General features: G+C 41.0%; 1 long non-coding RNA gene across 1 annotated transcript in view; it reads left to right on the forward strand.

Annotated features, from left to right (window-relative positions):
• Nucleotides 1–25,884, forward strand: part of LOC122564286 (uncharacterized) — a 57,309-nt gene extending 31,425 nt beyond the window's left edge. Inside the window, exons 2-3 of the long non-coding RNA XR_015752784.1 lie at nucleotides 20,307–20,530; nucleotides 23,318–25,884. This is a non-coding gene — a long non-coding RNA (uncharacterized LOC122564286). The remainder of the gene's footprint in view (nucleotides 1–20,306; nucleotides 20,531–23,317) is intronic.
• Nucleotides 25,885–26,316: the final 432 nt, after the last annotated feature.

Raw genomic sequence — 26,316 nt, forward strand, 5'->3', positions numbered from 1 at the left:
ACATTTTTTGTAAACCTACAATAGTGAGCAGGCTATTCCCATCTCAAACAAGTGTGCTGTTTTGGAAAATGTAGGGGGTGATGGATTCTCGGGGAATGTAGCACCGACAGCCAGGTTTCTGGCACCGAGACTGGCTCTAATGCAATGAGGGGTACACCAGGTTCCAAGCGATCAATTATGATGGGGACTCTCCAGTCAGAGGCACAGACAGATGTTTCTGTGGCTGACAGTGAGATATCAGAATGGTGTGTGGCCTCCCTGGTGCCAGGATCAAGGGTATCTCGCAGAGGGTGCAGAAGATTCTCAAAAGGGAGAGGGACCAGCAGGAGGTTATTTTACACATTGCAACGAATGACATACGAAGGAAAAAGGATGAGATTCTGAAGGGAGAATAAAGGAAGTTTGGCAGGACTTTAAAAAGGGGGTCCTTTAGGGTAGTAATACAGAGGAACCTTGATTATCCAGCATTCGATTATCCGAATATTGGATCATCTTGCAAGATCGCAATGTCCCGATGCTCGGCTAAACTATGTTATTCGAAATTTGATTATCCGGAATTCGATTAACTGAACGAAATACTCCTCCCCCGGAATCCTTTGGATAATTGAGGTTCCTCGGTATCTGGATTACTCCCGGTGCTATGGGTTAGTGAGAGTAGGACCTGAATTGGAAGAGGACTAATATACTGTAAGGGAGATTTACTAGAGCTGCTCAGGAGGATTTAAACTAGTAAAGGGATACAGGGGGTTCCCCAGGAGTTGGTGAAGAAAGAGATCAATCTGAGACTGGTACAGCTGGGAAAAGGAGCAAGTCAAACAGTCAGGGCAGAAAGGAACATAGCAGAGAATGAGGTAGGACAAATAAATTATGCTGTATTTATTTCAATGCAAGAGGCCTAACAGTTAAGGCAGATGAATTCAGCACACAGTAGGGAACATGGGACTGGGATCTCATAGCAATTACAGAAACGTGCCTCAGGAAGGGACATGACTGGCAGCTTAATGTTCCAGGATATAAATGCAAAGGAATGTTGGGGGGTGGGGGACAGCTGGGGAGGTGAGAGAGGAGAGGGAGTGGTGTTTTTGATTAGGGATATTATTACAGCTGTACTTCAGGAGAATATTCATGATAATATGTCCAGGGAAGTTATTTGGGTGGAACTGAGAAACAAGAAAGGGATGACCACCTTATAGGGATTGTACTGTAGGCTCCCCCAATTGTCAGAGGGAAATTGAGAAACAAATCTCTAAGGAGGTCTCAGTTATCTGTAAGAATAATAAGGTGGTTATGGTTTGGGATTTTAATTTTCCAAACATAAACTCGGACTGCCATTGTCTTAAGGGCTTGGAACGAGAGAAATCTGTTAAGTGTGCCCAAGAAACTTTTCTGATTTAGTATGTTGATGTACCGACTAGAGAAGGTGCAAAACTTTACCTACTCTTCCCAAATATAGCAGGGCAGATGACTGAGATGTCAGTAGACGAGACTTTGGAGCCAGTGACCATATTTGTTTTAGCTTTAGAAAATAGTGCTGGAAAAGGATAGACCAGATCTAAACGTTGAAGGTCTAAATTGGAGGTAGGCCAATTTTGATAGTATTAGACAACTTTAAAAAGTTGATTGGGAGCAGATGTTCGCAGGTAAAGGGACAGCTGGAAAATGGGAAGCCTTCACCTCACCCTGATCAAATATTTTCATAGCCATAACTTAAACCCCCTTTTCTCTTTTCCAGTAAAGCGTCCCAGCCTAATCAATATTTCTTGTTTGGTGTCACCTTTCATTTCTTCTAGAATTCTATCAAATCATTTTGCGCTTCCTCCACTTATAAATTAAAACTGTTCACACTTGAAATCTAGATAACCAAAGTTTAACATCTCTATTTTTGAATTCACTCACTCCAGAAACAAAAGTTGGTTCTTAGTTTGCTTCTTTATGACTTTATAATGTGTCATTACGTATTGTGATTTGTGTATCTTCATTACACCACGGGTCACGGGTCTCCAGTCTGAAAAACAATCCTCTACCGCAACCTCTCTCCTCTACCATCAATCCAATTTTATATCCAGTTGGCTAGCTCTCCCTGGATACCATGAGATATAACCTTACTCTACAACCTACTATGTGGTACCTTGTCAAAAGCCTTGCTAAAGTCCATCTAGAAAACATCTACCGTACTGCCCTCGTCTACTTTTTTGGTCACCCCTTCCAAAAATTCAATCAAATTTGTGAGACATGATTTCCAATGCACAAAGCCATGCTGACTATCTCAAACGAGTCCCTGCCTCTCCAGATGCCTGTAGGTCCTGTATCTCAGCATCTCCTCTAGCAACCTACCCACCACAGATGTTAGGCTCACTGATCTGTAGTTCCAAGCCATTGCCCTGCAGCCTTTCTTAAATAATGCCACAATCTTCAGACACTTCACCTGTGACTGTCGATGATACAAATATCTCTGCTCGCGGCCCCACAATTTCCTCCCTGGCCTCCCACAAAGTTGTGGAATACACTCCATCAGGTCCCAGGGATTTATCTACCTTAATGCATTTTAAGACTTCCGGCACATCCTCTCCTGTAAGGTGGACATTTTTCAAAACATGAAGATCTTGGGGTTCATGTCCATTGCTCCCTGAAAGTGGCCATGCAAGCAGATAAGGTGATAAAGAAGGCATATGGCATGTTTGCTTTGTTGGTTGGGAAATTGTGTACAACAGTCAGGATGTCATGCTGCAGCTTTATAAGACTTTGGTTTGGCTGCACTTCAATTCTGGTCACCACATCACAGGAAGGATGTGGAGGCATTGGAGAGGGTGCAGAAGAGGTTTACCAGGATGTTGTCTGGATTAGAGTGTATGAGCTATAAGGAGAGGCTAGAACAAGTTGCGTTGTTTTCTCTGGAGCAGCGGAAATGGCGGGGAGACTTGATAGAAGGCTACAAAAGTATGTGATGCATTGATAGAGTTGATGGTCAGAATCTATTTCCCAGAGTTGAAACATTTTAATATTGGGGACATGTAAGGTGAGGGGAGAAAGTTCAAAGTGATGTGAGGGGCAAATGTTTTACATAGGAACGTGCAGCCAGGGTGGTGGAGGCAGATACAATAGGGGCGTTGTAGGCACTTTTAGAAAAGCACATGAATGTGCAAGGAATATAGACCAAGGACAGGCAGAGGGATTAGTTTAATTTGCCATCATGTTCAGCACAACATCATGGGTGAAAAGGCCTGATCCTGTGCTGTACTGTTCTAAGCTTGCTCCTGATGCTACAAATTCTGACCTTTGATTTCAATGTGCGATTCATTTTCATATTTAAGGTTTTTTGGAAATTAAAATATATTGCATCTACTGCATTATCCTCATCTACCCATCTGGTACTTTTTCAAAGAATTACATAAGATTGATCCCTTGGAAACCTGTTCTGATAACTTTTTTTTAAAACATGTTTCAGTTTTTATTACATCCTTGAGTCAGGATTCTACTTCTCCTATCACTTCTGTTAAATTAACTACTCTGTAGATCTCTGGACTTGTTCTATCTCCCATTTTTTATATAGAGAAATTGCATTTAGCTATAACTAGTCCTTGCACACTCTTCCTCTAATGTAATTTTATATTCATGTAATAGAAGGAAAGTAGCCATAGTCTCAGAGGACCACTGGGCTAATCTCCCATTAGAGAGAGATGACTGGTGGTGGTTTAACAGGAAAGTCACCACACATCGGGCAGTGTTGAGAAGGCAGGACCTTTATGGTGATCTCATGGTGACCTCAATCAGTGTAGGAATAGAATGCATGCTATTGGTGCCACTCTGCATCATATACCAGCCAAATGAGCTAACCAACCCCCACACATGTAACATTGCCTTTTCCAACCCTTCCTTCTGTTTTTTTTTAACTAAGTACAGAAGAAATCCACCTGGACACATGTTTTATCCAATGTATCAGTCATCTTCCTCTTTCTACCTTAAATGTCATTATATTCTTTTGACCTCTTCTTCAAATGCCACATTCACCATAGCGGTCTCATGAATACATGGCAAGGCAAGGTAATGACTGACCACTTCTGCCTTCTATACATGTGAACTTATTGTGTGTATCTGTCAATGCCTCGATTCATATCCTGATATTTTAATTAATATGGGAGGAGAAAGTGAGGGCTGCAGATGCTGGAGATCAGAGCTGAAAATGTGTTGCTGGAAAAGCGCAGCAGGTCAGGCAGCATCCAAGGAACAGGAGAATCGACGTTTCGGGCATAAAGCCCTTCTTTAGGAATCCTGAAGAAGGGCTTATGTCCGAAACGTCGATTCTCCTGTTCCTTGGATGCTGCCTGACCTGCTGTGCTTTTCCAGCAACACATTTTCAGCATTTTAATTAATATATTGTGTACCAGTAGAAAACTTTGCTATTTTTATATTTGATATATTATGTTTTGCAGTTTCTTTTACTTTTCTGTTTTTTGTATCAGCTCGTAGCCTTCACATATGTTTTGTCATCTATGTAAATGGATAATATGGACCAGACCAACCCCTCCTCAAAATATATTAAGAAGATAACTTAGACCTAAGCTTTTTCTTATTTTAAAGATAGGTATAACGTGTGCATTCCAGGTGTAATTCAATTGGTCAGACTACCAGATTTGAAGCAAAGAAAGAAGAAATTGGAATAACTTAACCCTATTAGAAAACTTAACAGAGTAATAGATTATTAAGTACTACTAATTAACTGTTCCACTAGAGTAATCTCCCATAAACACACCCTTGACAAAGGCAAATTCAGAAAAAAATACATATGCATCTCCCGCAGAAGGAAGAGATCCCCCAGCTTTTGGCAGTATCTGAGAGATGGAAAAATATAGCTTCTACTTCTTCAAGACCACAGCAGCTACTGCTGAAACTCAAACTAAAAATCTCGGTTCTGTGGGAGCTTGACTTCACCCATTCAGGCTGCTTCTATTGTTCCAATTTTTAAAAAATAAATCCAAGGCCTCACAAGCGGTTTACTTTATGAGTTTTCAATGGACAGTTTTGCATGTCTGCCTTTAAACCTCTCCTCAAAGAAAAAGAACAGGACAAAATACACCTTTTACAGCCATAGTATTGGGACAATGGGTACGCCTGTTCCTTTAGTTTTAGACTTTCCTTTGCTTGGCATTTATCCATGGTTTTCATTTACTAACTAATTTGCTCATTTTTGTTGGAGTTATTTCTTTTGCATTCATTTTAAATGTCTTATCACTGTTCTATTTCCATCTTTATTGATAATATTGATAATATGCGTAATTTTAATTTCCCTTGTTTCACTCGTATCTTCTTAGAAATCAGTTTTTCTTCCAATCTATTATTTACACCTCCATCTCATTTGTTATCCTCAATCTTTATCTTAAACATTATGGTATTGTAATCACTTTTGTCTAGATTTTTCCTTATAGTTGCTTCTCTTACTTGTTCCCATGACTAAATCCTGGAATGCCCCTCTCTACTTTATGGATTAATAAATTATGTGAGAAAGGAATTATGCATGCATTATTAATACTCCATTGCACTACTCATCAATTGCACATTCCACACATCATACACATTTTACTTGATGGAGAAAGTGAGGTCTGCAGATGCTGGAGATCAGAGATGGAAATGTGTTGCTGGAAAAGCGCAGCAGGTCAGGCAGCATCTAGGGAACAGGAGAATCGACGTTTCGGGCATTAGCCCTTCTCCACATTTTACTTGATGGTCATGCTAGATTGAATTTAATTGCCTTGTCTAAGGTGGGAAGGACTTCAATCAAATAGAATGGTGGCATCTGGGAATATGACTGCTTTCTTGTCTCCAAAACATAAGGGGCAGAGAGGTCCATTAACATTCAAGTCATTGGGGGAGATTTTATGGGGCTTTAAGAATGGAAAACATGCATTTCAGTCGGTTTAATTAGGTAGGATGCAGGATTTTGAATTCCCAACGGTTTTCGCACACAGATGTTTCAGGAGGAAGAGCAAGTGGAAGATCAGCCCTTCTCAGCTGAAGAGTATTTGGCAGATTACGGGTATGCGACCATATGAGTCTTTCGCAAATACCTGAGCAACTGAGAGGTGTACAAGGATGCTAGTGACAACCTGATCAACACAACATTCATATAACAATGACCCATCTGCATTACTATTTTCAGATCTCAATCAACTGACTTGAGGTGTCAACCTAACCCCACCATCCTCCCTTACCACGTTAACTTGGAACCTGTACCCTCTATCACCTAGAATCGAATGTGGAATGGAGATTTTTCAGGCACACTTGCTACTGAGTGCTGGACATCATTACTGTACATGGCTATCCATCTTAACAGCCTGCTTTGCCCAGTTATTCTGATCCAGCACCAATGTGTTCAAGCGTTTTGAATGCAGCTGCATCTGTCCCATTTATAGTCACTGAGTGTTAAGTGGGTTGATATCACTTAGATGGGAGGTCAGCAGTGCTCACATTTAAAACCATGGTTCACAAAATTATCATCATGCAAGTCAGACTTCACATGAACATTTAGTAAGGAATGTACAAAAACACAACAAATCTCATTCAGCGATATTGTGTGTCCCCGTCTCCCTAGCCATCAAATATAGACAGGACCTATAACATCTCAATAATTGCAAAGGATTAAAAAAGCCAAATTATATTGTGTGTATTTTAACAATTGAGATAGACATGGATAAATTAATAATATCACCTTATTGCTAAAACATTTTTCAATTTTCTTTCTCTATTATTACGGCTTGGTTCAACTCTGGAGGTGAAGGCAGTCTGATCATTATCATTTCCCAGTGCCTTGGAAGATATCCACTGACAGGAATTGTATGGAAACATGAAACCTTGACGGGTTCACACTAGTGGAATTCCTGTCCATGGCATGGGGAAGTCTAAAGCTTATATGCATCTGAATGAGACTTTTAAAATGCTTGAGGTAAATGGTTCAGTGCATTAAAACGAGGAAGAAGAACTGTTGTTGCCAGCAGCAAGGTGTCCTGTGACACAGAAGGAGACAGAACGAACCACCCAGAAGGTCAAGCAGAGTGTGCAGGTTTCTTTCAGTAGGAAGAAGATCATGAAAAGAGAAAAGTCAAAGCCTCTAACAGATTAACCATCTCTAAAACAGTCAGGGTAGAAGAAACGAAGTCTTGAGTCCCTTAATTCCTTACCACAGAGATGTGTGGAGGATGTCTTCATAGAGTTATAGAGACGTACAGCATGGAAACAGACCCTTCGGTCCAACCCGTCCAAGCCGACCAGATATCCCAACCCAATCTAGTCCCACCTGTCAGCATCCAGCCCATATCCCTCCAAACCCTTCCTATTCATATACCCATCCAAATGCCTTTTAAATGTTGCAATTGTACCAGCCTCTACCACATCCTCTGGCAGCTCATTCCATACACGTACCACCCTCTGGGTGAAAATGTTGCCCCTTAGGTCTCTCTTATATCTTTCCCCTCTCACCCTAAACCTATGCCCTCTAGTTCTGGACTCCCCGACCCCAGGGAAAAGAGTTTGTCTATTTATCCTATCCATGCCCCTCATAATTTTGTAAACCTCTATAAGGTCACCCCTCAGCCTCCGACTCTCCAGAGAAAACAGTCCCAACCTGTTCAGTCTCTTCCCTGTAGCTCAGATCCTCCAACCCTGGCAACATCCTTGTAAGTCTTCTCTGAACCCTTTCATGTTTCACAACATCTTTCTGCAATATTCCAACAGTAGCCTAACCAATGTCCTGTACAGCCGCAACATGACCTCCCAACTCCTGTACTCAATACTCTGACCAATAAAGGAAAGCATACCAAATGCCTTCTTCACTATCCTATCTACCTGCGACTCCACTTTGAAGGAGCTATGAACCTGCACTCCAAGGTCTCTTTGTTCAGCAACACTCCCTAGGACCTTACCATTAATTGTATAAGTCCTGCTAAGATTTGCTTTCCCAAAATGCAGCACCTTGCATTTATCTGAATTAAACGCCATCTGCCACTTCTCAGCCCATTGGCCCATCTGGTCCATATCCTGTTATAATCTGAGGTAATCCTCTTCACTGTCCACTACACCTCCAATTTTGGTGTCATCTGCAAACTTACTAACTGTACCTCTTATGCTCGCATCCAAATCATTTATGTAAATGACAAAAAGTAAAGGCCCAGTACCGATCCTTGTGTTACTCCACTGGTCACAGACCTCCAGTCTGAAAAACACCCCTCCACTACCACCCTCTGTCTTCTACCTTTGAGCCAGTTCTGTATCGAAATGGCTAGTTCTCCCTGTATTCCATGAGATCTAACCTTACTAATCAGTCTCCCATGGGGAACCTTGTCGAACGCCTTACTGAAGTCCATATAGATCATATCTACTGCTCTGCCCTCATCAATCCTCTAAGTGTTTTGAAGAAGTAACAAAATCAAGTTTGTGAGACATGATTTCCCACGCACAAAGCCATATTGACTATCCCTAATCAGTCCTTGCCTTTCCAAATACATGTACATCCTGTCCCTCAGGATTCCCTCCAACAACTTGCCCACCATCGAGATCAGGCTCACTGGTCTATAGATTCCTGGCTTGTCCTTACCAGGAGAAAGTGAGGACTGCAGATGCTGGAGATCAGAGCTGAAAATGTGTCGCTGGAAAAGCGCAGCAGGTCAGGCAGCATCCAAGGAACAGGAGGGTCGACGTTTCGGGCATAAGCCCTTCTTCAGGAATGAGGAAAGTGTGTCCAGCAGGCTAAGATAAAAGGGAGGAGGAACTTGGGGGAGGGGCGTTGGAATTGCGATAGGTGGAGGGAGGTCAAGTTGAGGGTGATAGGCCGGAATGGGGTGGGGGCGGAGAGGTCAGGAAGAAGATTGCAAGTTAGGAAGGCGGTGCTGAGTTCGAGGGATTTGACTGAGACAAGGTGGGGGAGGGGAAATGAGGAAACTGGAGAAATCTGAGTTCATCCCTTGTGGTTGGAGGGTTCCCAGGCAGAAGATAAGGCGCTCTTCCTCCAACCATCGTGTTGCCATGGTCTGGCGATGGAGGAGTCCAAGGACCTGCATGTCCTTGGTGGAGTGGTAGGGGGAGTTAAAGTGTTGGGCTACGGGGTGGTTAGGTTGGTTAGTCCTGGTGTCCCAGAGGTGTTCTCTGAAATGTTCCGCAAGTAGGCGGCCTGTCTCCCCAATATAGAGGAGGCCACCCTTACCACCCTTCTTAAACAGTGGCCCAACGTTTGCCAACCTCCAGTCTTCCGGCACCTCACCTGTGACTATCGATGATACAAATATCTCAGCAAGAGGCCCAGCAATCACTTCTCTAGCTTCCCACAGAGTTCTCAGGTACACCTGATCAGGTCCTGGGATTTATCCACCTTTAACCATTTCAAGGCATCCAGCACTTCCTCCTCTGTAATCTGGACATTTTGCAAGGTAGCACCATCTATTTCCCTACAGTCTATATCTTCCATATCCTTTTCCACATTAAATACTGATGCAAAATATTCATTTAGTATCTCCCCCATCAAGGCTAAGATAGATTTTTAATAAGTAAGGGATTCAAGTGTAACTGCAAAAAGGCAGGGAAGTGATGTTGAGGATTATTAGATCAACGATGAGCTCATTGAATGGTGAGCAGACTCAATGCCCTATTTCTGCTCCTATATATTATAGTCTTCTGAGCTAATGTCAGAAAAACAAAATGTCCTAAAACAGAAAGTTATGTAAGAGGAGTTTAGGGAACCAAAGTAAAGAAATAAGTGAATTATGTTGGCATGTTATTTAAGAGTCTCAGGAAGAAGCATTAACTAAAGAAATAATATTGATTCATTGCAGAAATTTGATAATAAAACAACAATTACAGCAATGCCAAGTGAACAAAAGACTCTGAGACCCTTCACTGAGGTTTGGGTATCTGTAATATTACTACAATGGTTTAAGCGTTGAATCAGTATTTCTGACATTTGTAATAAGACATTTTAAATAGTTCTTGCAATTGACTTTTGCGTGTAATTAACTTTAATGTTCCTCTGTTAAAAGCAAATTGGCTGCCTCTTGTAAATACATTCAGTGATTGACCAGCACAGTAAATAAGATTCAAATGTAAAATTTGCATCAAGCCAGGTTTTACTTTGGAACCTAACCTATCCAATATTCAGCTTTATACTATGTTCAATATTATCCAATATCAACTGAGACCATAACAGATGAAAGTAAACAGCTTTTTCAAAGCAGAGAAGGGCTTCTATTCCTGGTTTCTTGGGCAATGTTTTTCCTTTATTCAAAATCATAAAACTGATTATCTGGTCATTATCACATTGCTATTTGTGGATTTGAGCTCCATGCAAATCTGTGGCTGTATTTTCTACATTGAAACACAGATTACACTTTAAAAGTATTTCATTAGCTGTAAAGTACTTTGAGACATCCAAAACTTGTGGAAGCTGTTAAATTAACACAATTATTGCTAAAAGAAAGACACAGTTTGTCAAAAGCTTTTCACTTTGCTCTAATCAGGACAATTTGCAAGAATTGGTAAAGGGAAAATGACAATTATACTGTATAAGAGGATAGTGTTAATTGGTTGGCAAGTACATTGTAATTGGTAGAGGCATTGCCAAGGAGACTTAATTCTTTTAAATTTATTTTTGTTCTTTGTTATATGATGAAAGCACTGTTTTTCTGAACTTTTCATTTCTTTATTCTTCTGATTTATTACTATGATTTTGTACTTTTGAATTTCTGTAACGCTGGACTTTTTATTTACTTTTGTGATTTTTTTCCTAAGAATTTGTAGTCAAGAATTTTTACCTGGGTACTTAAGATAGCGCCTTAAATGGTGACTTATAAACTTTTCACTGTAAACACATGTGAATATAAAACTAATTCAAATTCAACTGCCCTAAGTAATGTTGATGTCACAAGGAATTAAGGGTTACGGGGAGAATGTGGGTAAGTGGAGTTGAAATGCCTATCAGCCATGATTGAATGGCAGAGTGGACTCGATGGGCCAAATGGCCTTACTTCTACTCCTATGTCTTATGGTCTTATGTTAATTTGTTGATTTGCATTGTTTTTAGGTCATGATAATTGATAGTTAAATCTCAAACTTTGTTTAAAAGTTAAATCAGGAATGTCAATACTGAATAACCAAAGCATTGCCCTAAAAGTAAGGTGGAAAATGGCAGTCAGCTATATGGCTGAACTGGAACACAGTGTGGAGTGTATATACGTATGTCTATGTGTGCACAGGCTGCTCAAGAAATGCTAAAGGGATGTAATGATATTACTTGCCTATTCACCAATGTACTCTCAAGGGAGTCATTGACATTAGCACTGCAAAACTATATCGTGGGAATCTAGACCCACAACAATTATATGAATTAGTATGCATTAAACTTATGACCTCAGCAACTCATTCAGTTTAATGACACTAGGCATGTTCAAATAGATATTATTGCCATGGAATCTCCACCAGGCCCAGCTCCCACATCAGTCTTTCTTGGATTCCAGGAGAGATATGTCTTCAATGGACTGACACTTAATCTTCAACCCCTGCATATTTCTGATGTGTAGTTGATGGGTTTTCTATATTTGAATCCACAGTTACATTTAAGTATTTCCTCATATCTCTTAAAGAACCCCATTTATGCTCAAATTCAGCTTTGAAATGGACCAGTCAAATAATCTGCTTTCCTTGATGCTGTAGTTGAGAGATCAATGAGGGTTTCTCCAGCACTGTCTGTCACAAACCTATCTCTACTGATCAATATGTACATTGGGAGTTTTGTAGTTCCAGCCGCTATAAATGATAGTTTTATCAACAATCTTGTAAATAGGGTCTAAATCATTATTTGCAAACTAGATGCTGAAATTGGGTACAGAAAAGCCAGCCTGTGAGAATGGCTACTTGATCATCTTATGTCTCTCTGTATATCACACAAATTTGAGATCAGACCTAAAACCATCAGCTTTGGCCCTGAACAGATCTAAATCTATGTCAGATAACCCAAGAGACATTTCAAAGTTTGAGTGTCAGGTGTCAGATAAAGATGGCTATTTCATGCTGCTATTATGCAATAACATGAGTGGTGTTCCCCATGACAGAATACTACTGTCAAGCCAAACATAATAGGGTTCTGCCTATCACACCAATGAATCACATGTTATATGAATTTCCTTGCTGTTGTGAGTCCAGGTTTGTAAGTTATACATACCAAAGGTCTGCAAGATCACATCAAACAACATATTCCTCCAGTTCCTTGTAACAAGCAAGATGTTGTTTTTACTCAATCAGCCCACACCGCAAAATTGACGACATGTTCTGCCACGTTATTTGTAATTCCATGATCAGGCAACATCTGCTAAATAATCCTGAATGTGTGAAGAATTATACCAATAGCCAATTCAGGATTGTCAGTCGGGCTTGCACAGTGGCAAACGTGTATGTACTAGAAGCTACAAATATTTACACACAGGATCCTGATCTTTGCAGACAGAAAGAAAATGTTCACATACTGTGGTTTGTTTCTCAGAGCACTGCCTTGAGCCATCAATCAATCTGCCTGCTTTAAAATTTAAAGATAACTTGGCACTGTCAGTCATTATTAGCTGGTACTTTCTCTATGCCAACACCTTTCTCAATGAGAGTCCATTTGCTAAACAATCAGTATTGTCTTTCACACAATATAGAATGAGTCTTCCCTTTGCTCTGTTAATGCAAATTGTTTTGATGAGTACAGAGCACAAAAGTTCAACAAAATCTGTCTGTCTTCAGTAGTGCTCAAGTTCTACAACACCAATTGATTAACCATAAACACAAATCCTGATTGTTGTGGGCAATTTGCTCAGGCCATAGAATTATAAACATGTTTTCTGAATGCTCACAATTGGCAATAATTTGCTAACATAACATCAATCACATTTATTGATATTTCAATTTCTGTTTAACAGAAGATTTTATTATTTAATTCACTGCTGAAATTCTTTGAATTAAAAATCACACAACACCAGGTTACAGTCCAACGGGGTTAATTGGAGGCACTAGCTTTTGAAGCGCTGCTTCTTCATTCGGTGGTTGTGGAGCAGAATCATACAACACAGAATTTATAGCAACAGGTTTGCAGTGTCATGGAATGTAATATTAAACAAATCTAGCTTATTCTTTGACATTGCTATGACTTTTGGCTCAGTATATAACTAACAAGTTATAAAATCTGTTGTGCTGTCTGTCCTGGACAATTCTTTACAGATGATTGGGGCTGAGATAAGGACAGATACAACAAGATGTTGCTCACAAGAATAGTCAGATATATTTTCTCAAGGCAGATTTGACATGTAATCACTAATTCCTGTCTGTATCATTTTACTATAGGTATTAATGAGTCCAAAAGATTGGAACAGACGTGTGAAATATTTATATGAACAATGGTGAACTGAGTTTTTACCCCAATCCTGTGCTCTTGCATTTTGCTGACACAACGGTTTGGTGAGGAACTAAACACTTAACTCTGAAATGTGTGGGCCAGCAGTGTGATATGCATCATGTTGACCTGTTATGACTGCTTTTGTACATAATCCTATTCAGTGGGGCTAGCACCGTCTTGTCAGGAGACTGGGAAGACAAACAAATCCCTGTTACATTTTATCAGTGACTCAGAAACATGGCTCTTTGTATTTTAAAATAAGATGTATGAGGCCCCTTTTATGTTCCAAGATAACAGATAAAAGGAAAAGCAGAATAGATAACATGTTTACTTTTTTATGATAAGACCTTTTAGTCTAAAATTGGACTAGATGAATAGAATACATATCCATATAATTTGTTCCTTTATTCAATTGTTAGCAGCAGTGTTAATCGAGAGAAAATAAGAATTTCTATTAACATCGCCAGCTACAATATCATGTGAACACATCTGCACACTAATATTTAAAAAGATTAAGTGGTGGACATTTTCTTCAGGATTCTGTGCATTCTTAGAGGCAGTTTATTGCAATATAATTTCTCCCCTAAGCTGTCCACACCCTCCACCCCTCCACCATTGCAAAACGGTGCCTGCCCATCGTCACACCCTCCTGAGAATTTGTATTCCATGGTTATGTCAGAATATCACTTGCCCTTCAATAACAGTTCCTCTGGAGCTTGCAGAGTTAGTGGGAGGCCACCTATCTTGCATGGGGAAGTCTGTCAGTCACCTCCTGAATGTCTGCTTTCCCATACCCATGGAAACTTGGATGCCTGCCTGACTTCAGCAGTGTCCCAGTTAGCCTCAAAACAATGCATACAATTCAGGAAAACTTTTGTTTTACCCAAGTGGAGATCTGCGCTAATCACTGTCTGTTCTTTTCTTTCTCACTGTGTGTCGCAATTTCTCACCCTGTGTATGTCTCAATTTGAATCTGATTCTGGCTCTAATTCTACTGTAATTCACACATTCTCCCTCTATACTAATCTCTTATGTCTGTCTGATCTTTGCTTCCCATATAACATCTGTCTCCTCCATCAGCTAAATGCTTTCCGTCTTTAAATATATCTCTTTTTCTATCTTTCCAGTCATCTGTCTTTACTTATGCAAGTCTGGAACTTTACAAAACTCTTCCATTCCTTTGATTCTGTAGGTCAGTCTCTTTATGTCTCCCCCTGTTTTTATGTGCACTTTCCTTGCTACTAGAGACTAAGGGTCATGCTGTACTTTCTTATTTATGTGTTTCCCTTCACCCCATCATGCAACGTACATAGGAACAACAGTGCATAACAATAATAGGGATCTAGAATTCCTAATTGTCTTGCCATCTTTGGAGATAGTTAAATATCACACAACACCAGATTATAGTCCAACAGGTTCATTTGGAAATACAAGCTTTCGGAGCATTGTTCCTTCGTCAGGTGGCGATCTGAAGAAGGAGCAGCGCTCTGAAAGGTCATACTTCCAAATAAACCTGTTGGACTATAACCTGGTGTTGTGTGATTGTTAACTTTGTCTACCCCAGTCCAACACCGGTACTTCCACATCTTTGGAAATGAAATATTAATCTCCAAGAATCTGTTTATAGAATCATAGGATTGCTAGGAAGGCAACGTTGAGTCCAATGAGTTCACACCAAACCTCTAAAGAGCATCCAGCATAGACCCACACCATCCCCAAAACCCCCACAAGACGTTTTTTACCATGGCTTACCCACATAACCTGCACATCCCTGAACATTACAGGGCAAGTTTTAATGGGACCAATCTGTCTAACCTGCACATCTTTAGACTGTGAGCGGAAACCAGAGCAGCCGGAGGAAATCCATGCAGCCACAGGGACAATATGCAAGTTCCACACAGTCACTCAAGACTGGAATTGAAGCCAGGTCCTGGTAGCGTGAGGCAGTCGTGTTAACCACTGAACCAGCCATCGAAAACAATACTGTAAGAAATCCAGGTGCAAAATCACAATAGTATTAAAATTTGAACTTTAAAAACTGTTCTTTGGACTCTTTTTTAAAATGTTTTCAGGATGGGACAAGAGGCTGTTTGACTGATATTCAAGAATCATCCAATCAGATAATGATGAGTCTGTTGGTTTTCAATTGGTAGAGTTGGGTGACACACCATGAGAATGGAATTTGTTTGTGACCAATGGTGACAGAATATAGGCCAGGGAAATAGAAGCATATTGAAGGATATGCCCAGTGTTGGTGAGCCTTTATGTAACCCTAGCTCATTCTATTAACGGTCCATTCTTACCCATCATAGACATTTCTGCTAATTGTGGTGCAGGCCCTCAGCTTTGAGGCTAAAACTGGTTAAAGAGAGAGTGAACTGTGAGTTGCATTGTGCATTATTTCGATGTTATCGGAGAGAATTTTGAGCAGCATACAAAAGGTGGCTACTCTTTGTCTAGTGCACCAATCACATTTTGCCAAAAGTTTCATTCCAATGGTTCACACGTTGTGTGTTGTTTATCAAAATCCATTACCATGGTTACCACCAAAACAGATACACTACTGGAAAAGGCCATGCACCAAAGTTCTAAAAACAATTAACACCTCTCTATGAGCAGATAAACGGGAAGTCATTCACTAAGCTCCTCGAGTGCATTCTTTTTATCATTGACTGGCCTGACTGCATTTTACATATTATGGGAACATCTGAGGAAAATAAGAGCTGCAGACCTCTTCCCTTTTCACCTCTCAAACATCCAAAACCTGATTTTTGTTTTAGATTTCTACAGTTCAAAAGTTAATTCAAACATATCACACACTTTAAAATGACTCTTCATGACCAGTTATCATTTGTTATAACAAAATTAATTCTTCTGACAACATGTTTCCCTAACCTGCATGTTAGAGGTTTGGTGGCAGTAAAAATATTACACAGCGATTTCTCAATCCTCAGTAAGTTAGGTCAGTACGGTGGCCATCCTGTGTATTCTGTACAGGAGTCAGTCCAGCAGCTCACTTTAACACTTCTTTAGCAAAACCTCATCAATTTGACTTCCATTCACTAAAGAATGAAAACAGCAGGTTCATCACCTTCATGTTCCCCAACAAGCCACACAACATCCTAAATCAGACATTGTTCTATAAGATAATGGTTCTTATGAGTTAATTTTGAAGCTGGAATAAGTTGACTCAATGAAACTATATCACCAGTCTTTAGCTGGAGAAAACAGTCTAGCATAAGATCACAATGGAGACAGACACGTCATCCCTGGCTCATTATAGTCATGTCATTATGTCTAACTAGACAATGGAACATGCGCCAATTGCTATCATAGTCCATCTTGTTGTGTGGTTTATCATCCACCACTGCTACTGACATAGGTCCAGTAACTCAGTACAGAAAAGAGCATTGAAGGCAATACTCTACCCACACCACAAGCCACTTATGGTTGGTATTGCAACACATGGTAGATGACTATGGTGTTCCCTCATCACTATTTGTTTAAACTTTTGGAACTAGCCATCATTTAGCATGTTGGTGATGCCTTACAACACATGAAGGGTCACCACCATAGGAATGGGTGATAAATGCTGGCCCTATTGCTGATGTCTTGATGTCATGAGCACACATATTCAAAACAAATAAAACAAAGAAAAAACCTGCATGGAAGGGCACAGAAAATAGTGCGGGTGAGCCAGCATACATCAGTGGCAGGCTTAGCCCAAATAAGTGGGGAGGTGAATGCCAGGAAGGGCATCAGTTGAAAGAAAACGCTCACAAAATCCCAAAACAATGACTGACATGAAGCTGATCAACCAGCATTGTGACATTCCTTTGTAATATGGGGAATGTCAAAAGAGGGAGATGAGGACTAAGGTAAAGAGGAGGAAGAAAAAAAGGAAAGAAAGAGTTGTAAAAAAAGTGTAAGCCTGAAACAAAAACAGAAAATACTGGAAATGCTCAGCAGGTCTAGCAGATCTGTAGAGAGCAAAATGGAGTTAACTCTGTTTTAGAACAAGAGAAAGCATAGCTTGTACAAAGTCCTTGAATGAAATCAGGAATTAGGCCCAATCTCCTTGAGAAAGAGCACCTGGCACATAATCAGGCTGACTAGTCAGTCAGATCTAACTGTAACCGTGTTACAGACAGTATTAGCAATATTAGCAAATTGTAACTATTACTATTAGCTACTGTCTTCGTTTAGTGAGTGGAAATCTGCATAAATGATAAACTGCCACAAGCGATTTATGTTGGTATGACTGTGTTGCCAGATGTCTCTGCTGTATCATAAGTCAGTTGCTAATTGTAATCTTGATCACATTAACCAAGCGGACAGTTTTTTGGATTCTCGCTGAGTTTGCCTAATTTCAAGGCAGCCATTATCTGGTTTGAGCTTTTCCCTGAAATCAGCTGGTGAGCCAATTGTCACTCACAAGTAAAACAAACCACTTGATCAATATGTGAATACAAATGTTCCTTAAATATAGTCTTGGGTCGCCTGTTGTGGGCAGAAAGCTGTTTGCAACGTATCGGGTTTTCAACCATTCGTGTCTGTGACGGTTTATTTATCACAATAGTATTTGCACACAATATCCAAAGGTTATAGAAAAATAATATTTTCCATTCTTTCAATGCTACTTGCATAAATACAGCAGAGACTCACATGCATATACCGTCATGTTTGATGTAATCAAACCTTATTTGTTTAAGCCAAGCGATATACTGTTTAGACTATTTGAATCACTATCATGGTAGTCCCAAGAATTGTTATGATTGCAAATGTTAATCTTACATTGGAATTTTGTTTTACCAAGATATAATCTGTATTTATGTGGAGTCCTTACCCAATTTTTAAACTTTTATTACAGTATTTCGATTGCAAAAACTGAGGCTCAGCAATTAATGAGCCAGATTGTCCTGGAAACTATCAGTATGTTGATGACATCTACCAGGTTTATTTGGAAGCACTAGCTTTCGGAGTGCTGCTCCTTCATCAGGTGATTGTGGAGTATAAGATCATGAGACACAGAATTTATAGCGAAAGTTTACAGTGTGATGTAACTGAAATTATATATTGAAAAATATATAATTGTTTGTTAAGTCTCATCTTTTAGAACGAACATGTTGGTTTCAGTTCTTTCATATGTAAACGCAGAACTTTTTTAAAGTTACATTCTCAAATGAACTTTAATGGTTGGTGTCATGTCTGTAAGTGTTTGCTATAAATTCTGCATCTTATGATCTTATTCTCCACAATCACCTGATGAAGGAGCAGCCCTCCGCAAGCTAGTGCTTCCAATTAAACCTGTTGGACTATAACCTGGTGTTGTGTGATTTTTAACTTTGTACACCCCAGTCCAACACCGGCATCTCCAAATTCATGAGTACCACTATTAATGTGCAGTTGACAAGCAAATTCAGGGGAATAAGTGATATACCATGAGTTGCCAATCTGCATAACTCACTGATTGTGTTTACCTCAGCCCCCCAACTTTTTTTAACATTTGTTGCAGTTGGTCAATAGCTTCCCATTGATCTGACTGCAGAACTTGTGTCCATTAATTAAGAGTGCAATTGCCCTTTAAACAATGTCTAAGAATCTTTCTCAGGTATCAAAAAATATAAACTGTGCAATTTTATTCCTTTCTCTGGACATTTTGTTTGATAGAGATCCTTATAATTTCACGTTTTAAAAACTATTTTCCTTCTCCTTTCGGTTTTCTTCTCTCTCTTTTTTTGTATATCTGTTTCTCAATTCTTAAATCCAATTAGTTAACTTGATAATCCTTGCTTGACACTACTGTCTAGTCCTTCTCAATTTGAAGTGTAAGAGCTATTCTTTTACATGTGGCACCGCTGTGGAAATAATGGGTTAAGTAGTAGGCTTCACTGTCTAAGTCCGAGATGCACAAGTTTCTTTATTGGTCTTGAAGTCTAGTGGGTTTTCTCATTGTACCTAACTAAGCTAGTTATGTTAACTAACTACCCACTCCTATGACATCTATTACATCCGATACTGGCCCCACTTTACCATGCCCCATTACAGAATAACTCAATACTCACCAGATATCCATACCTCAAAGGTGACTGTGCATCTGGATGAGTACTGGCATTCTGTAGCTGCTCTGCTCAGTTGTGGACAGATTCTGAGCATGACCAAGAGGAAGTTGGTGCCTCATCTCTCTGGCAGGCTCCCCAAGGTCCTGGTCAAGGGGATGGTGCAGAGAAGGGTGTCCTCTTCCCGGAGGATAGGAAAAAGATGCCATGCCATCAGAACTTGGTGGTCAGATCCAAGGTCGCCAACCAGAGCAGTACCATCTTCCCGGTCAGGAGGATGGCCAGCTGTCAAAATGTAGGTCCATGATCTTCTGCACTGTACCAAAATAAATGCCACACTCTTCTGTCTGCCACCTCACACTTACATATCTCCGCTACCCACCATGGCTCATGCTCTGCCACTCTCACTCCCTCACTCAGTTTCACCAGCCATAATGTTCCACACCACTATCAATGCATGGCCTCCTTACTGCCTCAGGACATCTCACCACCTTTCATCCACCTACGTCAGGACTAACAGCCATGCTACCAGCTGTATCTCACTCAAGTCCACTCTTTCTCTAATTATAGGTGAAGACAGCCCCTAACGGGGCAAAGAGACCCAAGGGTGGAGGGGTGCTGAATATCACGCTCCCACCATGTACGGTAGGAGAATGGGGTTCTTGCAGGAGAAGAAGATCAGGATTGCTCCTACAGGAATGGAGAGATATCATGTCTGACCAATCGAGGATATAGCACTCTTCATTGCACTGCATCTCTCACATTGACCCCACTGTCGGTCTCATTCATTGCACACCATTTCTAACCACTGGCTGTGACACCTTCTCTCTCATTTCTTGCAGGTACCACCAGCATCTCCAGTACCTCTACAGTGAAACACGCAACTCCTCTTAAAGGGATCTCCTTGACACCTCTGAGGATGAGAGTCCTGAGGCCTCAGAAGCAGCATTAACAAGTCTGCCTGCTACACCCCCATTCTCCTTCAGAGAGGCAACTACATCATCTTGAAATAAGAGGAAGGAAGTATATCAAGGCAGTGGTGCTGCTGACACTTTTGCCCCTCCTGGTATAATATCCCCAGTCTATCACCACCTCCTAAGTTTAAAAGTATCAGTGTGTATGAGTTAGTCAGAGATGTCAGTGCAACTCAAAGAGGTGGGGGAGTGGTAAGATTGTAAAGGGGCACATTAGGATTTACAATCAGGATAATCGCAGCAGGCAGGTCTGGGAACGGTGTTATGTTCAGTGGGTATTGGCCTATTTAATACATACTGCAGCCAAGTGATATGCATATATAATGAAACTGTGAATTTCTCCAAGACAGTTCTTTGCTTGTGTACTGGTTTTACTTTTTAAACTAACTCCTCACATTTTATATTTGTGAATAGATTTTGTGCATCTTTTTTGCTGCCTCTTGCATTTGCTAAAACCCAGAAGTAATCATTAACACAGTGCATTGTTGGAAATTACTTGAATAACGTCGCTTCTTTCTGGAGAAATATCACATAATCTCATGTGAACGCAGACTGGGCAGTTATGTAATATATTACAGCTGATGACATACTCCCCCAAAGTCCTTTATCTTCCAAACTGTCAACACAATATGATGCATTACAGGATGTTTTTTTTTCTTTACATGGCAGTACTTTTTAAAACTAAACAGGATGCTTGCCCCTCCACTTAAACGAGTGAATTCAGCAAATGTGCTGTCACAGTCAAGTAGTCAGCTTTTTCCCCTCTGCTCAGTCTCTGTGACACACTCCAAATCACATTCAGGCTTTTTTTAAAAGAAATGAATCCATATTTAGTCTTTGGTTCATTTGGTGGGCCTGGGGTTAGAATAATAATGCCGTTTTTCATGATTTTGTACAATTTCTGAATGACTTTTGAGTCCCTGACTTACTCTAAATTCCATTCCGGGATGCTGCCAAGTCGCTGGGTTACATTCAGTAACTGAGAGCTGTTGACTTTAGTACATACTCAAGAACAGTTTGTGCATTGCACTGCTTCCAATCATCCCAAGAATAACACGATTTTGCCAAATTATTTGTGCTGAAAGATCGCTAAGATTATTACATACAATACTGCATCATTTTGTTCCTTCTCCTTGTGTCGGAAACCACGTCATTGACACTAATACATATTGCACACCTGGAATTTGCAATAATTAACAGAATATCCTTAAAGGAAGCTGAGACATCAATGGCCTGGAATTTGACCGATCTCTTTGCAGGAACTGGTAGGCCTGACATCCAACCTTTACAGTATTCACCTCAGACCTCATTTTGAACAGACCCGTGAGCTGCAGACCCATGCAGGGTAAACCAAGCTAACTGGTTAGTAAAGGATATTTACACTTTGGGATTTGCAGATATTATTGCCAGGTGGCTTTAGAGAGAAGGAGGAAGGGGTTGCCAAGAGTGAGAGTTGACATGAGCCCACGGTTTTAATGTGGAGTCTAAAAGAGCAGTCCGCCCCCTTCCCAGCTCCTTATTCAGCCAATTTATTTTGTTTATTAACTTTGGCTACATGGCATGTGTTTTTACTGAGCACATTTGAGGCGAATAGCTATTGTAGGCATGTACCCAAGGCAATTTTTTTGATACCAATATCAAGCTGAGATTCTGTGAACATGGCGTGAAATGAAAATGTACACGTGCACACATCCCTCCACATTCAGTGTTTGGATGCCTCCCTTATGCTTTGAGCACAATCAAGAAGTAATGAAATTTCGAAGCTAATGCTTGTTTTAAGTTTGTGTTGAATATTTTGATGACTATTTCACACCTTTGCTCTGAGGAAGAGGGATGTTTAGCAATTCTGGACAACTTAATTCATATTAAATGGCCCCAAGCCAAACTGAGATTAAAGTCTTAGGCAAAAGTAAGGACTGCAGATGCTGGAAACCAGAGTCTAGATCAGAGTGGTGCTGGAAAAGCACAGCAGGTCAGGCAGCATCCGAGGAGCAGAAAAATTGACGTTTCGGGCAAAAGCCCTTCATCAGGAATGGAGGCAGGGAGCCTCCAGGGTGGAGAGATAAATGGGGGAGTGGGGATGCTGGGGAGAAGATAGCAAAGAGTACAGTGGGTGAATGGGGGTGGGGATGGAGGTGATAGGTTAGAGGGGAGGGTGGAGTGGAAAGGTGGGAAAGGAGATTGGCAGGTAGGACAGGTCATGAGGACAGTGCTGAGCTGGAAGGTTGGAACTGGGGTAAGGTGGGGGGAGGGGAAATGAGGAAACTGGTGAAGTCCACATTGATGCCCTGGGGTTGAAGTGTTCCGAGGAGGAAGATGAGGTGTTCTTCCTCCAGGCGTCAGGTGGTGAAGGAGTGGTGGTGGAGGAGGCCCAGGGTCTGCATGTCCTCGGCAGAGTGGGAGGGAGGAGTGAAATGTTGGGCCACAGAGCGGTGGGGTTGATGTTCCCTAAAGCGCTCTGCTAGGAGGTGTCTAGTCTCCCCAATGTAAAGGAGACTGCATCGGGAGCAACGGATACAATAAATGACATTGGTGGATGTGCAGGTGAAACCGTGATGGATGTGAGAGGCTCCTTTGGGGCCTTGGATGGAGGTGAGGGAGGAGGTGTGGACGTAGGTTTTGTAATTCCTGCGGTGGCAGGGGAAGGTGCCAGGACGGGAGGGTAGATTGTTGGGGGGGCATGGGTTTAAGTCTTCTCCATTTTCTCAGGGTAACACAGTTTAAACGCAAGATGAAGAAAGTGTTGTCGGATTGTAATCTTTCCACCTCTCATTCCACATTCATGATCCCTCACACGCTGATTGCTGGTGAATTTTTTTTTACTGTAGATTAACATCCATCAAGAACTAATGTTAGTGTACCTCCATTTCATTTTACAGGGGAACAGCACAACTAGAACAGAAAGGAGACATTTGTTCAAACAGTCTGAAATTAAATCAAATCCAAGTCAGTAGACAAAGGTTAAGGCACGGGTTCGACATGTCCTCCAAATGGCTACAAACATAAATAAGCTCAGGACCCACTGGATCCAGCAAACATTATGAGCCTCAACAATGTCCCAGTCTTAGTATTGCAAACATATATCTCCAGAACCAGCAGCACCCAGGCAAATTGTTCAAGTACAGCAATACTGGCATCTACTTGACAAAATGGAAACTTCCTCAGGTATGTCCTGTCCACAAAGGTGGACAAATTCAATCTAGTCAATTACTTCCTTACAATAGGTCTCACGGAACATTTCAGAGAACATTTCTGGGACACACGCACCAAACAACCCTTGTGGCTGACCACTTCAACTCCCCCTCCCACTCCGCCAAGTTCATGCAAGTCTTGGGCTTCCTCCACTGCCAACTCCTAGCCACTGATGACTGGAAGAAGAACACCTCATCTTCCGCCTTGGGTCCCTTCAACCACACGGCGCCAACATCAACGTCGCTAGTTTCCAAATCTCCCCTCCTGCCACCTCATCCCAGATCCAACCCTCCAACTGAGCACCGCCCTCTTGAACTGTCCTACCTGTCCATCTTCCTTCCCACCTATCTGCTCCACCATCTCCTCCAATCTATCACTATCACCTCCCATCTCCAGCTCCCTATCACCTTCCCCTCACCTCCACCCCCACCCTCCTATTTATATCTCAGCCCCCTTTCCCCTCCCCTTCCAACATTCCTGATGAAGGACTTATGCTCCTTAGATCTTGTCTGGCCTGCCGTGTTTTTCCAGTGCTGCAATTTTCGACTACAATGAGATGTAGCAGCCAACCCTCAATCACAACCTTTGGGGAGTGAGGAAGTAAGTTACTTGCTGCAGAATTTCATTTCTACTCTCTCACCAGCAAAGTGATGGATGACCTTATCAACACTGCCGTTAAACAGCATATGTACAACAATAACCTGCTCATTGAAACTTACTTTGAAGTCCAGAAAGGGACTCATTGCAGCCTTGGTCAAGACATGGGCAAAACAGCTGAGGTGAAGAAAGACAAAAGCTGTTGACTGGGGAAAATTCACCACTGGTTGGAGTCACACCCTGCACAAAGGAAATGGTTGTGATTGTTGGAGATGATTTATCTCATGTCAGGACATCACTGCAGGAAATACTCAGGCTAATTATTACTTATTACAGGCTAAACCCAACCATTTTCAGCTGCTTCATCAATTACCTGCTTTCCATCATAACATCAAAAGTGTGGATTGTCTGATTGTTGCAAAGTATTCAGCTCTATTCATAACTATTCATTTACTTGAAGCAGTTTGTACCTGCATACAGCAAGGCCTGAAAACTATTCGGCCTTGAGCAGAGAACTGGCAAATAGCAAGAGTTTAGATCAGAGTGGTGCTGGAAAAGCACAGCAGGTCAGGCAGGATCCGAGGAGCAGGAAAATTGACGTTTCGGGCAAAATCCCTTCATCAGGCATTGAGGACTCGGGCAAGTAACAAGGCCAGACAATGAACATCTCCAATAAGAAAGAATCTAACCAATTCCTCTTGCGATTTAACCATATAGGTCACTCTGCTATAACACGACAGTCATGTTCCTCTATAACGTCGCACTATGGAAAACCGCTAGAGAAAATTGCACTGGAGAAGATTGCTAATAGAAAATGACTATACCTATTCAGTAGAAAGTTTGCATTATCCAAACAACGTTCACAATTCATTGATCGCGTTATAGCCAATTCGCGCTGATGAAACTTGCTTTATATCAGAATGACCTATATTACTATCACTGAATTCCCAGCCATCAACATCTTTGCAACTTAACATTGAACAGAAACTTTAAAGGAGGAGCCACATAATTACTGCAGCTACAAGGGCAGGTCACTGACTAGAATTCAAATAACTGCAAGTAACCTACCTCACTCCCAAAGCCTGTCATCATCTCAGTTTTAAGTGATGGAAAACTTGCTATTTGACTGGATGAGTATAGCTCCAAGTAACTTGACATCACCTTGTGGTCACCTTGATTAGTATTCCATCCACCACCTTAAGCATTCACTCACTCCACCATTGGTGTAGAGTAACAATAGTTTGCATCATACAATATGCCAAGGTTCCTTCAATATCATCTTCAAGGCTCGTGCCTGAAACGTCAATTCTCCTGCTCCTCAGATGCCACCTTGTCTGCTGTGTTTTTCCAGCACCACACCCCCAACCATCTTCTTCACAAACTCTACCACCTAGGAGAACCAGTTCATGGGAATGCTGACATTTGGAAGTTCCCCTCCAAGTCACATTCAACCCTGATCTGGATTGATATTACTGTTGTTTCACTGTTTTTGTGTCTAAAGCCTGACTCCCCTCCCTAACAGTTCTGTCTCTCTATCTATACCACATGCACTGTATCATTTCAAGAAGGTGGCTTACCATTCTTTTATTATGTAGTTTGATGCTACCACTTTCAGTTTGGCTGTTTTATAGACTGCTTGAGGGGAAAATAAATTCAAGGACTGTTTTCAGGCTTCGACTTCAAAGTTACAATATTTAATCTACATTACTACTAAGGACTGCTGCTCATTGCAGTCATAAATGTATCAGGCTTTCATTTAAAGTTATTTTATGTAAGAACTAAACTACATACTTTCTGTGTTCATGTCCATGTAGAGTCTGATAGCCCTCTTCAAGAGTGCAGAGGTTTTTAATACCAGTGCCCACATTGTGGTGTTCATGCTTAGTGATGTGGAGCTCAATGATGTAATTGCAAGGTTGCTCCAGAGTCTTAAAGTCCTTTCACAGCAACAACCACCATCTCCAGGGTTATTGGGGAAAACAATAAATGCTGATCTTTACCAGGTTACGTCCCATGATCAATTAAAAATATAGAAACCCCAATGCATAGCCATGATACAATTTAATTGTATCGGTTCACCTACTAATAG

This window comes from Chiloscyllium plagiosum, unplaced genomic scaffold (assembly GCF_037043375.1).
Source record: "Chiloscyllium plagiosum isolate Xiang-an unplaced genomic scaffold, Cpla_swu_hap1 HiC_scaffold_34, whole genome shotgun sequence".
Lineage (NCBI taxonomy): Eukaryota > Metazoa > Chordata > Chondrichthyes > Orectolobiformes > Hemiscylliidae > Chiloscyllium > Chiloscyllium plagiosum.